The following is a 14,943-nucleotide window of genomic DNA, read 5'->3' on the forward strand; positions in this document are numbered from 1 at the left end:
TATGTGATGTGTTAAATGCACCAATGACTTAAACAATGAGCAATCCTTTTCCTGGTCAGATCAGACATGCCATTAGGGTTAGTGTTTATCATCATTTGCCAGTAAATGCCTTTCCCATATTTTACTGTAGCCGGAATTCTAGTGCCTGGGCGAGAAAGACAAATGCCGCCCCCCTAGCACTCAATTTTAACCAAATTAACCTAAAATATTCCTAAATTGCGCCCCCCTTCAGCGTTGCGCCCTGGGCAGTCGGCCCTGTCGCACAGCCCAAGTTACGGCCCTGATTTAGAGGAAGGGTGGCACTCCATTCACTTACAGCCCAGCCTAATCAGTATCAGGACCAGTCTTCTAGTGTGAGTCAAGAAAAACTATTGGGGCCCTGCTTTTAGAGAGTACCAACCAAATGCTTAGTAGCACTTGGCCCCTCCTGGTAATCCTAGACAGTGGGTACCAGAGTCATACTCTCAATATATAGTACACACACTTGTGGCACTACAAATACCAGCATGCACATATGCAACAGTGCATACTTGCACTTGTAGAGCAGCATGTGCATGCACTACAAGTATTGCCACTGCAGTTAAATAAATAAATAATAGTTCTTAACAAATAAATTCTTAGTGCCCCATTGTATGCAAGTAAATATTGCCTCCAGTATAATATAATATTGCCAACTTATTAAACGATGCTCCCATATAATATAATATTGCCAACTTATTAAACGATGTATTATGGCCCCCATAAAATAAATGTAAATGTTTTTTCCCTACTAAATCCTACCAAAAATCTTCTTCTTTTCTTGATCTGATGCAATGCATATGGGGATAATGCACATGAAGGACTACTCCCAAGGAGCACCCGATGTGCAATGAAATAATCTCAGGAGTGGTCTCTTAAACAGCTCATTCAATCATAGATAGAAGATCATCCTGATTGGCTGCCTGATTATTGAGTCAGAAATAACGCATTTCGCATTGAGCGCTCCTTGGGAGCAATTTGTTTCATACATAGGGTTTTTTACCATATGGATTACATTGGATGAAGAAAAGAAGATTTTAGGCAGTATTTAGTAGGGACAAAATATGTATTATATTTTTGAGAGTCATAATAAATGATTCAGCACATTGCCAATATCATTTTTTTATACAATAAAATAACTTATTTTATAAATGTATTTTCATATTACTGGTTACTGACATTAAGTGAATTCCAAGACCAAGTATACTCAAAATCCTATACATGTTTCTGCACACTTTGTCACACACCTTTATATTACTGATTATTTATTTCAATGCTATCGTCTTGGTTTTTTACATTTTCCTTGATTGCTTTAGTATTGAACTGTTTTATGTCATCTTCCTGAATAAAGTACACACAGATTGGTTATTTGACTTTTATCAGATTTTTCTATAAGCATGTAAACTACCAGCACACTATCTGCATACTTATTGGGTAGTTTGCAGATTTTATCTTGTTTACATGCATGTACAGTACACCTGATCCATTATTAGATTCATCTTTATTGGTTTGCATTCATAAGTTAATCAGTGCTGATTTGTGTTTTTAGCATAATCAGATGATTAATATTATTTCCTGTCTAAGTGAATAATTTAATATGAAGTTATTGAGGTTTTTATTTCCAAAAAAGCCTATATAAGAATGAGATTTTCACTACTTCTCTACAGGCTAAACCAGTGCTTTCTTTTCTTTACAAGGAAAGGTTAAAACTATAATGATACATTATCTATTTAACTGCAATATGATAAAACATATAGGAAATAATGTTTTAGTCAATCTTATAAAGGCACACATCTATTTCCAGTTTACTGCAAATGTTATGGTGTTTTAGCACTTACAATAGTGTCAGGTGTGATTATACTTGTAAGTAATATGTATGGTTTTCTCTTTCATTTGCTAATTCAATAAATTTACTGGTTTATTGCAAGTTATATAGGTCTAGGGTGGGCTCATAAAATAAAGAATGGTACTGTTTATATCTGTACTGTATATAACAATATTGACAGTTGGATGCTTAACATTTGTTACTTCATAAAAATACGTAAACTTGCTATTATTCAGTTCATGTTTTTTTTAAAAAAATGCAAGTTGAGTCCAAACATGTATAAGGTCCTATGAGTACAAATCAATCAGGAAACAAGGAAATATGAAGGACCGATTTCCCTTATTTGACGTTTGAGAATTCAGTTCCCTGAGAATGGAGAGGAATGGGTTCGTGGAGGTGGGGTGACTGGAAGGGAGAGATGTAGGTACAGTTATTTGGGCACAATAAAGGTAGGGAATGTTGGAGTCGACTCATTCTGAGAAGTACACAGTTGAGGAGTCATCAGCTAGTAGGAGAGTACTTGGGCCCATAAATTTACTATATTCTGTTGATAATGGATATAACAGGCAGTATTTCTAGACATGTACAGCTAGCTACTATTTGACATTTTAAAGCTTTTATTATATCTCCTATACATTTAAAAGTATGTTTGGGGATCCCAGAAATTGGACATGATAGCAGAGGGTATGAAAAGCAAGAATAAAGTAGAACCCAACTTGATGAATTTTGTTCTACAACTTTACTGTCTTGAGACATTCCCATTATATATAGGACAGAGAGCCATTATTACAAAATCCCCTCCCCACATTTATTGACTATGAATAAATGGCATGTATCTGTGTCATGGTAAGGTACAATCTACAGACAATTTTTTAAGAAGTATCCTTGGTTCATAAGCAGGTTGAGCACTTTGTGGTGTTTGGAAGTCAGGAATAAAACTGAATTTCGTTTAAGATGGGGAAGCTTCAAAGTTGGGCATTGTCGGGAGGAATTTTATATTAAATTGAGATCAGCTGGCAATGATTCTTTGATTGAGATTCAGATCAAATGCGAGATAACTTCAAAGTGGAGTCATTCTGGAAGGATTGGATATCAAATTGTATATGCACTGGTCACAGAGACAAAGTGAAAAAGTAAGTGTAGTGTGAGGGTTGACTTGTAAGGGCCTGTCATTGGGCTTAATCCACAAAAGTAGACAAAAGTTCAGTCACTGTAAGACCACCTCTAGGTCAACACATATTAAAGTTAAAGGACCTGCAGGTCCTGGGAAGCAAAATGAGATTATGTGCAGTTGCATAGTGTTTTTGAAGGTTAGAGAATCCCAGGCCAACCTCCTTTGGATGTTTATTTTGGATATGCAGTAATATCCTGAGACTTCTACCCTACCTGACCTATAAAAATTTCTGTTGAAATTTTTTAAGGACCGATATGGAAATTTAAAGTGGAATCTTCTAGAATTGAAACAAAAATTTTGGCAGTACATTCACTTTTACAGCAGTAAAGCATCCACTCCATGATAAAAAATAGTTTATACCATTTAAATGTGTTCTTTTTTATAATTCAAAGATATATAAGAAATTATTGACTTTAGGATCTGGTCAGATAGTTATCCGGAGGCTTGATATTGTGAGGCTGCTAGAGGAATGAAAAGTTATGCTTTTAGTAGTTAAGCAGTTTTTGAGTGGTGGGGGGAGAAGTGGTAATCACTTGTAAAAAGTAGTACCTCAGAGAGGTATGCAAAGTCAAGTTTCAATGAGGGGCTCAATTCAACGGATAGTGGTATTGATGGCCTACTCAGAGGGTAATGGGGATATAATGCTGATAGAGGGTGATTAGCATTACAGGTACAGCCAAGGAGCTCAGACCTGAAGGAAATTTTCTTCCTTATCATATAGATAATAGGTTATCATCTCTTTTCAGGCAATAAATAAAATATATGACTTTAGGTCAGAATTGTGTGTGTGGGTGGTCACTCTGTTTTCAAGTCCTGGCAATCAGGCATACAGCAGCGGCAAGAATAGGAGAGCCCAGTTTTTCTGATTGCTTGTTAGCATCTTGGAGTGGATACCAGAGAAGGAAGGACCATGGATCCTTGAAGATAAGGCAGGGAAGTAGTGAGGAAAGCTCTGACTGTATCCAGAAGTAGGCTATCATTGGGCACAACTATCAGATATGTATGAAAATATCTTGTTGTCCGATTCCTTGTCAACAGGGTGAGGTGGTAGAAGGATAAATTTTTGCAAGATTGTCAGGAGTGAGGTAATATCTACAGTAAACTTTGTATACATTCTCCTTGATTCGTGTGGACATTGAACAGGTAGCTACCTGTTCTCTGATAGTTTTACTATAGTCCTACTCATGGGGGAGACCCAGGTCCCTCTCCCACATCTTAAGTCTGTTCTCGGGGGTTAACATAGCTTAAAGTGAAAAACCACACACATATATAAATATATATATATATATATATATATATATATATATATGAAATTCCTTTCTATTGCAGGGAGGTGACACGCCCCTGTTTTTTTGGGTAGCAACTACCATATTTCCCCATGTATATGACGCTCCACTGTATAAGACGCACCTGTATAAATCACGTGAAAAAATTGAGGATAATTTTTTCACAGAGTAATTGTGCAACGGGTACAGAGTGGAGAGACGGAGTTCTAACCCTATTGCTAATTCTGCCTTACCCTGACTTTTCCGGACAGAGGAAGCATCTGATAGGATAAGTGCTACTACCCCTGTATAAGAAGCACCCAGTTTTTAGACCCAAAATTTGGGGGGAAAAGGTGCGTCTTATACATGGGGAAATATGGTAATTCATTATAATTTTTTATTTGTTATCTGTTTATTTGAAGGGACATAAGTCCATACAGCTTTTTGTAGCGCCTAGTAGTCTAGGCAGGCAGGGAAGACCCCTTCCATCCAGAGAGATCCCAAAAATTTCAGGGTTGAGATCAGGATAGCAAAGATCCTGGTTGCAAATTGTCACCAACAAACCATGAGCCCAAATTGATCCAAGCTCGAAAAAAGGTAGTATGCCCAGGGGAATATCAGTGTTACCTGAAAGATTTTAGATTCTAGTAGGGGAAAGATGGATAAATATCTAAAGATTTGCAGGTCTCTCAAATCTTAGCCAAGTAATTAAGGTTTGGAATTTTTTTACAAGGTTAGCTTTAGACTGTTTAGATAGTACCCAGATACAAAAGAGTCATACCAGCATTAGGTAATTAGACTCAATGTCCACCCATAATAAAGTGGATGGTGGGGTGAAAGAGGTTACCGTCTGGCTCAAGTAGGCTGCCTGATAATAAATCTTTAGGTCTGGGAAGCCTCTTCCTCTACATTTAGTAGGTTTCTTTAAGAGGGCTTGTATTATGCTGGGAAACTTAAAGTTCCAAATTGACTTTGCAAGCTCAGATAATGCAAAACCTGACATGAAGGAACTGAAAGTCAATGAAGGCGATGATCCTGTCCAGTCATGAAATAATTAGACATTAGAAAATATCTGATTTGATTTTAGTAAAGAGACCCAGGTAATTCTCCTTGATCAGGGACTCATAAAAGCTGGTGATATATATTTGCCAATGTATTTTCTTTTCTTTTTGTTTGCAATCTGATCTTAAATTTAGCAGTGATGTTTTGCCTCTCTTGGTCAAGGAGGTTCAGCAGCATAGCCTTCGATTTTATGATATTGATTGTGTTGCCTGAGAAACAATCATAATGATCCACAATTCTAAACAAGTTAAAGATAAATTCTCAGCTGTTGGAGGGTTAAGAGTACATTGTCTACGAAAAGACATAGCTTGCCTCAAGGTTATGTTCCATTATTGGACAAGCTCTATTGTTTGCTGCCAGTGACTCTGTAATTAGGGCTAAAATTAGAGGAGAAAGGGCCAGCCCTGTCACTTGCCATTTCAAATACAGATAGGGTTAAAAGGAGAGCCATTGACCATGACTCCTGCAGAAAGATCGTAATATAGGGCCTTGACTCTGGTGAGAAGGCTTCTGGAAAAGCCAAAGTTTGATAGTGTTTGCGACATGAAGGCCCAGGGATATTATATTGAAAGTCTTCTCTGCATCTAAACACATTATTATAAGTGGAGTCTGTTGGCGTTGAGCAAGACTTAGGCCGTGTTATCCCTTGCCTGCCAGCCCAAGATAAAGTCTACTTGTTCATACTGAACTTGGAATGGGGTACCAAATTGAGCCTATTTGCTAGAATTTATTATTGTTTAGCAGGGAGATTGGGCATTAGTAGAACGGTTGTAGATATCTTTGTCCTCTTTGTGGACCATTGTAATCCTAGCCTCCCGTGACTATTTAGACCACGGTTTCCCATTGAAGATTGGAATTGAAGAGACTGTGCAGTTGGGGGATCAAAATATTAGCATATTTCTTTTATAGTAAGCAGCCAAAATACCATCAGGCACTGAGACCTTTCTTGAATTCTGGCTCTTTACAACCTGCTCAATCTACCCAGTTATATTCTCAGGCATGACCACTCGAGGAACCAATTCAGTGAGTATAGCACCAGCAAGGAGTTCTTCCATTAGCTGTGGCTGCCTGTGCTTAGCTGAGGCATCAGAGGGATGAGGTAGGTTTCAGAGATTCAAATAATATTGAAATTCAGAATGAATCCATTGAGTCATATCGCAGAGCTCCTTTTGAGTTCCTGATGGCCAGGAGGTTCTGGTCTGTCACTTTAGCTCATAGATTAGTGGCCAAGATTCTATCACCTTTTTTAAAATATAATTGATTCTGGGACTTTAATTTACTTACTATTTGGTGTGATAGAAGAAATTTATGTTCCCCACTAACAGAGCTCATCTTTTGGAGGATATTAGGGTCCGAGTTAGATTTATATTTAAATTCTAATGCTTGTAGAGAATCGGTAAGCTTCTTTGCCATATACCAGGGTATATCTTTTAGAATTGAAAGCCAAGGCAATGAGGTGACCTCTAAGGACTGCATAATGGGCATCCCAGTGGGTCAATTGGGAAATACATGGAGTATCATTTGTATCAAATCAATAATTGAGAAAAGATTTCAATTGAGTAACTGTACTTGTATCATGGGCAGGGGAGAAGAAGATGTAGGGCCTGAGTCATTAAGGAAAGGAAAGCAAAAAAAGGAGTAAGCTTGCTCTTGGACAAACCATGTTAGAATGCAAGGGGTGCCAATTAGTTTATTATTTTGCACATTTGGAAAATACTGGCAGTTTTTTCATGTAACATACAAATACTTGATAGCATCATTTTTATACTGAAATTTAAAGTTGATCTAGGACATGCCCTACCCCAAATATAAATCTGTCCCCACATTTTAAATTTACGTCCCCCTTGAATGCAACATGCTTTTGCCAGAATGGAAAGTTAATCATTTTTTTTGCTTTACTCTCTTTAATGACTCAAACCCGTAGTCTCTAGCAAGGGTGTCAGAGATTCCCCATGAGTCATAAAGATTATGGAGTTACCCAAATGCCTGTAGAGCCTTTGAGTTCAGGATGTAACTCCGAATGGATGGGTATAGCGGAGTATAGATCTGTCTAGACTAGAGGCAAGGACCCCAATAAAATTACCTCCCACTGTCTGTTCTGCCCGCCTAACCTGAGATAACAACTTGCCTAGCTTTTCAAACAATATATGTTGGGGGCATAAATGTTTAGGGTGCAGGGAAGATTATATAGATTACCAATCAAAATCAAGGAATCTTCAGGCTCTATGTTTGTGGGCACCTAGGAGATCATAAGTAAGATGGTGGCAAAAAGAAGCACACCCCTATTTAAATTCACATACATGATAGGTCAAGAATTTTTTTCTGGATTTAATTTCAGGATAAATGTGTTTAATAAAGTGTGTGTTTCTTGAAGGAAGACTAGGTCATACTTTAGAGATTGGAGGGAGCCTTGTACTTTAGCATCTTTATGGGGGGTGTTTAGGACCATCATATTTTATGAAACAAAATTTAAAGTCCTGAGAACGTCAGTGGATTTGATTGAAAGCATAAGATTGGTACAGAACTTGACAGTCATAGAGATAAGGGGATAAGTGGGGGGAGAGAAAGACAGGAGAAAGCTCCCAAGTGGCCTTTAGTATGCATTAATACTAGGGTGGGAGATAGGGCAAGGATGTTATAACTGTCACCAAATAACGTGCATAAAACGTGTACATAACAAAATAAAAAGCAGGTGAACACAAATAGCAATACTATTAGAGGTAAATAATTCCTGATTCACTGGCAGCCTTCATGTAGCCATTTCAGATCTTAACTTCTTCATTGTGGGAATAGGATACCACAGATAGGCATTGGGTATTGGCTATAAAAGCCAGAAAAGGCAGAACAAAGAAAAAAACAAACAAATGGAGAACAATACAACAAACAGAGAACATGAATGAGTCAAAGCCAGCACCTTTGTAGATCTTATTCCTACTCAAAGTTAATTAGTGACTCTAAAAATGTTTGGAGGCAAGATTCCGGTGTCGCTAGCGAGAACATTATGCGTTTTGCAAATATTTTAGCTACTTGCCCTTGGAGGTACAGTCTGTAAGGGTGGTCATAATATCAGACACAGAATAAGTTGTAGCACTGCCCAGGGAACTCTCAGTTGTGGGTTGGAAAATGATTAAACATTTCGTTATTCAAAATGGTAGGGTCATCTAAGACTTTAGTAAAGATTAGCAAAAAGGTTCTGGTAAGTCACCAAAGGCAATAAGTGCATCACATCAGTTCAGGTCAACTGAACCCAGTGGACTATTTAAGGCAGCCTTACTTCAAGTTTAAAAGGTGATTTAGAAAAATTCTCAATGGACTGGAGATCGTAGCTTAGTTTTGGGATTGTATACCAGTCTCTGTGATTTTGTTGTGGTAAGACCCAGATTGTTGATACTGCATTGAGCAGCTTTAGAATGAGTTTGTAAAGTGAGACCTATTCTACTAAGGAGGTTTTGGGCATCCCCCAGGGACCTAGCTGAAAGTTGTTTGTTTTGATGCCAGAAAAAAAGATGAAAGGGAAACACCAGCAATATTGTAGATTGTTTTCCTGAAGGACTGAAGTTCCAGGTTGGAGTTCCCTTCTCCTAGCCAGGATAATGTGGGAGACGTCTTGAGAAATCTAAAGGGAATTGCCCTCATAAGATAGGGTGTGAAGTTTCCTTGATGCTTGTCAAACAGATTATTTAGCCGTAAAGAAGTAAAGGCGCAGAATTTCATCTTTGGACAGTGACTGATTGTGTGGCCAAGGTTTCAAAGTCCTATGGGCTCTGTCTAGGTGAAGCAAATGTACATGTATTCTAAGGAAAGTTGAGAGAACAGTTTCTTGAAGTAAGGGTACAAGTGTACAGGTTCAATAGATTCAGGAATTCCCTTGATATTGAGATTGCTTCCTTGGGCTTGTTTGTCTATGTCTTCCTGTCTTTCATGGATCAGGGAGATAAAGGCTTTCGTGGAGACAGGTGCTGAATCATCTTCATCTGAATCAGAGTCTGGAAGAGACTGAGGTGAGTCTGATCTTTCTGATGTGCCAGTTGGGCTTGATCAAGTGGCAGCATTGTTCTGAATTAAGAAAGAGAGTGGCAATAGAACACCAATTAAAGGTAGAAATCTGATTAGAAAATGCATTATTAGTGGGTTTTCATATTGCAGCAAAATCTTTTATTTGTAATGGGGTTCTCCTCTTTACCTTGTGTCCCTTTGCTTTGTTCAAAGCACATGACAAGTCCAGAGGACATACGCAGAGCAAGTGAGTCTTGTAGCAAGAATAGAATATAGTAGGCAATTGCTACTTGATCATTGTGCCATTAAGGTGTAGTGCCTGGTGAGCTGGGACAGTTGTTTGAAGTCACACATATCAATTTGAGTGCAGGAGACAAGTAGATAGGTGAAGTGCCCAGATGACAAAGGGATCAAGAAGACTCAAGCCACAGCTTACATTTGTGGGAAACAGTATCAGGGAATGCAGGCAGCTGCTCTTTTAATGAGGACCATGGTCTTACAAATGGGGTTATCGGAAGTTATAGACCAGGTGATATGTGTGGCCACTGCGGGGGTGGTATAGGTAATTTGGCTGGGAATGCTTGTTATTGAAGGAGAGATAAACAGCAAATTTGATGGACGGCAAAGTTCTAGGGATCATAAAAGATTTTATGCCCACCCCTTTAATATCCATCCCTGGTGAGCCTCTCCTCCTGGTGTCACAAGTTCGTAACATTGGGAGCTTTAGCTCTGGGATTTTATCTTCAGTAAAGCAGCCCAAGGGTAACTTATTATTTCACGGGTTTGGGGGGACAAGCTTCCACTGTTGGAAAGGATTATAAAGAAGATTTAATAATGTTTAAAGAGGAGTGTGCAAGACACACGTTCACTCCGTTGTACAGCCAAGGCATTAACCTAGTAATACTATTTTATGGCTCATTTATGCTAGTAGAGTTTAAGGAAATAAGGATGGGAGATAGCAGAGCCTATGAAACAGAAAATTGCCCCAGGACACTGGCACCGCGAGGCAGGTCAGTAAGAAAGCACTTGACATTCAGCTCAGTGTTTTAAATAAGACAGAGTGCAGCTTCAACTAATTATTAATACTTTCAACACTAGTGTGTAACATTTTCAAACTAAGAAATGTTTAAACAGAAGATTTTTATATAGATTGCAGTTACACTAGGACATGTCTACAATAGAGCGTAACTATATATCTGTATTTATACTTGTTGCTAGGACCTCTATGATCCTGTACCCGTAATCGGGACACTTTGCAGACAACGGAAGGCTTAGGGTGATACAGATGACATATTGTGTGCCAGGGATTTGCTTCTTAGTTGGCAAAAGAAATGGCTGGTCAATGGACCACTAAGGCACCATCTTGACAATGCTTTAAATAGAATATTTTAGTCAATCAGTCCCTCCCTTTTGGAGTTTAAACTCTCCAATACACAAACACAGAAACATGGCTCCATTTTTTCAGCAGCCAGTTAAATTCTTAGCTTATTTTTTGACTGTGGCAGGAAACTGGAGCACTCAAAGAAAACTCATTCAATCACACCGGGAAAAACTTCACACAGAGATTGCCCTTATTGGAATCAAACCCATATCCCAAGTGCTGTGAGGCAGCATATGTGGCCACCTTTAATTGAGCACCTACATTTATGTTTGCAGCAACTTTTGTTTGTGATGGCTAAACATTAAACGCCTGTCACCAGACTGACATGGGTCAATATATTTATTTACAGGAAACAAATACCTAAGGATAAATGTATCAAGCTGCGATTTTGAAAATCCAGCAATTTTCTTGGGAGAGTTGAAACTCGCTGATGTATGAGCCTGAGATTTTATGTAATATCGCCAGAGATGTGTTTTTGTCAAAATTGCTATTTCAAAAATCGATAAAAATCAAAGACCCGACTGTTTGCCAATCTAGCTATACAAGCTATATATCTCACGAGTTTGCTTTATAAATCGCTAGATACAACACGCTGAATCCTAGCTGCAAGATGAGTAAACACATCACTATTACACTGCCCTGTCTATAGAACCAGAGGCTCAGCGGTTGTCAATGGTTTAAATATAGATAGATGTTCAAAAAAAACATTTTCACAATTAATCCTAGTGCTGCCAGACTACTGCTGGTTAAGTGAAAATCGGAAAAAAAATTCCTTGTGGTCCCCCCGATTTTCACACAACCCGTACTAGGCAAACCAGCCGGAGTGGTTGGCACTATAGCAGAAGGGCACACGGCAGGGGTCCCCCTGCCATAACGACATATCAACCCCACGCCGGATTATCTAGGGAGTGTGTCCGCAAAAAAAAAAGTGTCTAGCAATAACCAGCCCAGTGCTGAAAGCACTAGGGTTCTTCCTACACCCATGGGCGGCAGGTGTAGGGTAATATCGGTGTTTATTATGTAAAAAAAAAACAGATACCATTTTGTTTTGTGGAAATACAAGTCCCAGCCATGCCAGGGTGCCATAAACAGTGTGGGCATGCTGATGTTTGTATAACTACGAGCACCAGCATACCTATGGGAGCCAGGTCATGCTGGCACTTCGAGAACCATATGTGTCAACATGGCCTGACACCCACGGCTGGCTGAGACCTGTAGTTCCACAAAACAAAATGTTAAAAATACCACTGCACCCTCATTAAAATCATACACTTTTAATAAAAATAATAAAAAAAACAATAAAAACATAACACAGCCGCTTTTGTACCACATAAATTTAATAAAAATAATAAAACCCAAAATACTCACAATCTGAATTATTCTTCTTTTGTCAGCAGCTTTTAATCCAAATGTGTTTAAATACCATGTCCATAAATCTTTATAGATCCAAATGTCAATGCTTGTAACCCATGTCCATAAATAATTGTAGATCCAAATGTCCATGCTTGAAAATATCTTCTGTTCTTCTGGTCATCAAGACCCCTAGTTGCTTGCAGTTTTCCTATCTTCAGGCAACAAGGGCCCCCATATTTGTAAATCCATATCCGGAACATACATAAATAAAAACATAAACTCAATTGATAAACGTCGCAATATCTGTTTGTACACTGTACAAACAGACCTACGCCTTTTTTTTTTCGGACCCCACTCCATAGGAAATCCAGCCCAGTGCTGAACAGCCTGGGGTTGGTTTGTTATTATGGCAGTGGGACTTCTGCCGCATGTCCCCCTACTATAGTGCCAGCCTTCCCGATTGGTTTGCCTATGCTGGTTATGTTAAAATTGGGGGGACCCCAAGCATATTTTTTCCAGATTTTCACGTAACCAGCAGCAGTCTAACAGCACTAGGGTTAATAGTGCTCAGACAGGGGGACTCAACACATTTTTTTAAAAAATGGATCTAATTTTAAACTTTTGACAGCCGCCGGACCTCTGGCTGTATAGACAGGGCAGTGTAACAGTGATGCGTTTACTAATCACACAGCTAGGAAACACAGGAAAGTTTACTGAACACGGGAGTGTTTGAAATCCCAGCAAATCGCTAGAGATGACCTGCAATTTTGAAGATCAGAGTAAAAATCACAATTTAATACATCTGCAGACTTGGGGACTAAAATTGCGGGTTATTAAAAAATCGGACCTTGATACATTTACCCCCAGGAGTCCTGTAAAAACCATTTTCCTAGGATAGTCTGTCCTAAAATAACTGCACCAACTATGCTAATGGTGAAATGGGGTCATTCCTTGTCTCCTTAGCAATTTCTGCAGCTCAAAGCTCACTCTTCTTGGCATTAATAGTGAACACTTAGAAGACTTAAAGTTCTGTACAGCAACAACTAGGAGGTTCCACGAAGAATCTGGAGCCAGGAAGCATACAAGTTGCTCTGACACTCACCGAGTGTCAGAGTGAAGTTTAAATAGCCCAGCAAGTTCAAAATCCCGACCCAGAGTTCGCGGTCATATGACCGCCGATACCAGGAAGCGCTGCTTCCGACAGCAGAGAGGGGACGGCACTGGAGCATGGACAGGTAAGTTTATGACAGTACCCCCTGCCAAATAGGTGGACTCCGGACACCTTAAAAGGGTTTTTTGGGAATTCTTTTATGAAATTGTTTGAGAAGACGGGGAGCATGAAGATCAGAGGCTCTAACCCTGGAGCGTTTCTCAGGCCCATAACCCTTCCAGTCCACAAGGAATTGTAAGGAACCACTGGATATACGATGATCTAGAATCTGTTTTACTTCATATTCCAGTTGACCTGATCCACAATTGGTGCTGTGTTTTTGGAGGAAGTGGAGAACTTGTTAGTGACCACTTGTTTCAGCAGAGAGACGTAAAAGACATTGGGTGTACGCAGAGAGCGGGAAAGTCTCAATCTGAAGCCCACAGGTTTATTGACCTCTGAGATTACAAAAGGCCCGATGAACCTTGGGGATATTTTTTTACTGGGAACTTTTAAACTAATGTTTTGGGTGGATAGCCATACCCTATCTCTAATTGCCAGTTTAGGGCCAGCTCTTCTCCTCTTATCGTAGAACTCTTTGGAACGTATGGCAGATCTCTCCAGGTTAATCTTTACTTGTTTCCAGATGTGCGAAAAGTTGCGCAAAAAATAATCTACTGCAGGAACCTCGGAAGAGGATATCTGTGAAAAGGTAGGCAATCTGGGGTGACAGCCATAGAAAACAAAGAAGGGCAAGTTGACTATGGCCCTGTGGTAATGAATATTGTGGGCAAACTCAGCCCATGGGAGTAGATCCAGGTTTATTCTCCTCAAAAGGTTCTGAATAAGCTGGATCAAATGAGCGAGACAGGGCATCTGCCTTTATATTCTTAGATCCAGAACGAAAGGTGATGTTAAAGTCAAAACAAGATAACAATAAGGACCATCTTGCTTGCCATGGATTTAAACAATGGGCTGAACATAGATATAACAGATTTTTATGATCTGTATAAATGATTATAGGAAATGGTGCACCCTCAAAGCGATGTCTCCTTTCAGAAAGAGCTAATTTAATGGGCAGGAGTTCCTTATCGCCTATTCCACATTTATTTTCAGCTGGTAACAGGCGAAGAGAGAAGAACCCACATGGATGGAGTTTACCAGAGGAATCCCGTTGTGACAGAGCGGTTCCAGTTCCAACAGATGACGCATCCACTTCAAGAAAGAAGGGCCGTTGACAATCAGGCTGTTGAAGAATGGTGCAGAGGAGAAAAGAGACTTAAATGTCTTGAAAGCCTCAATAGCCTCAGGGGACCATATCTTAGCGTTGGCCATTTTGCGAGTTAATGCTGTGATGGGTTCTACCAGGGAGGAGTATCCTTTTGTAAGCTGGCGATAATAGTTGGAAAATCCCAGAAAACGCTGAGTGGTTTTAAGACCAGAGGGTTGGGGCCAATCAAATGGCTCTTAACTTGGTCGGATCCATCTGGGGTTCGGTCCCAGAAATGATATAACCCAAAAAGGGTAACTGTTTCTGTTCAAAAGTGCATTTCTCCAATTTACAGAATAATCGATTCTCCCTATGATGAGACAGAACCTCTGTCACATGTTTACAATGGAATAACAAGTCTTTAGAAAAGATGAGGATGTCGTCTAAGTAGATGACCACGAATTGACAGAAAATCTCGGAAGAGCTCATTCATAAAGCCTTGGAATACT

This window comes from Mixophyes fleayi, chromosome 2 (assembly GCF_038048845.1).
Source record: "Mixophyes fleayi isolate aMixFle1 chromosome 2, aMixFle1.hap1, whole genome shotgun sequence".
NCBI lineage: Eukaryota > Metazoa > Chordata > Amphibia > Anura > Limnodynastidae > Mixophyes > Mixophyes fleayi.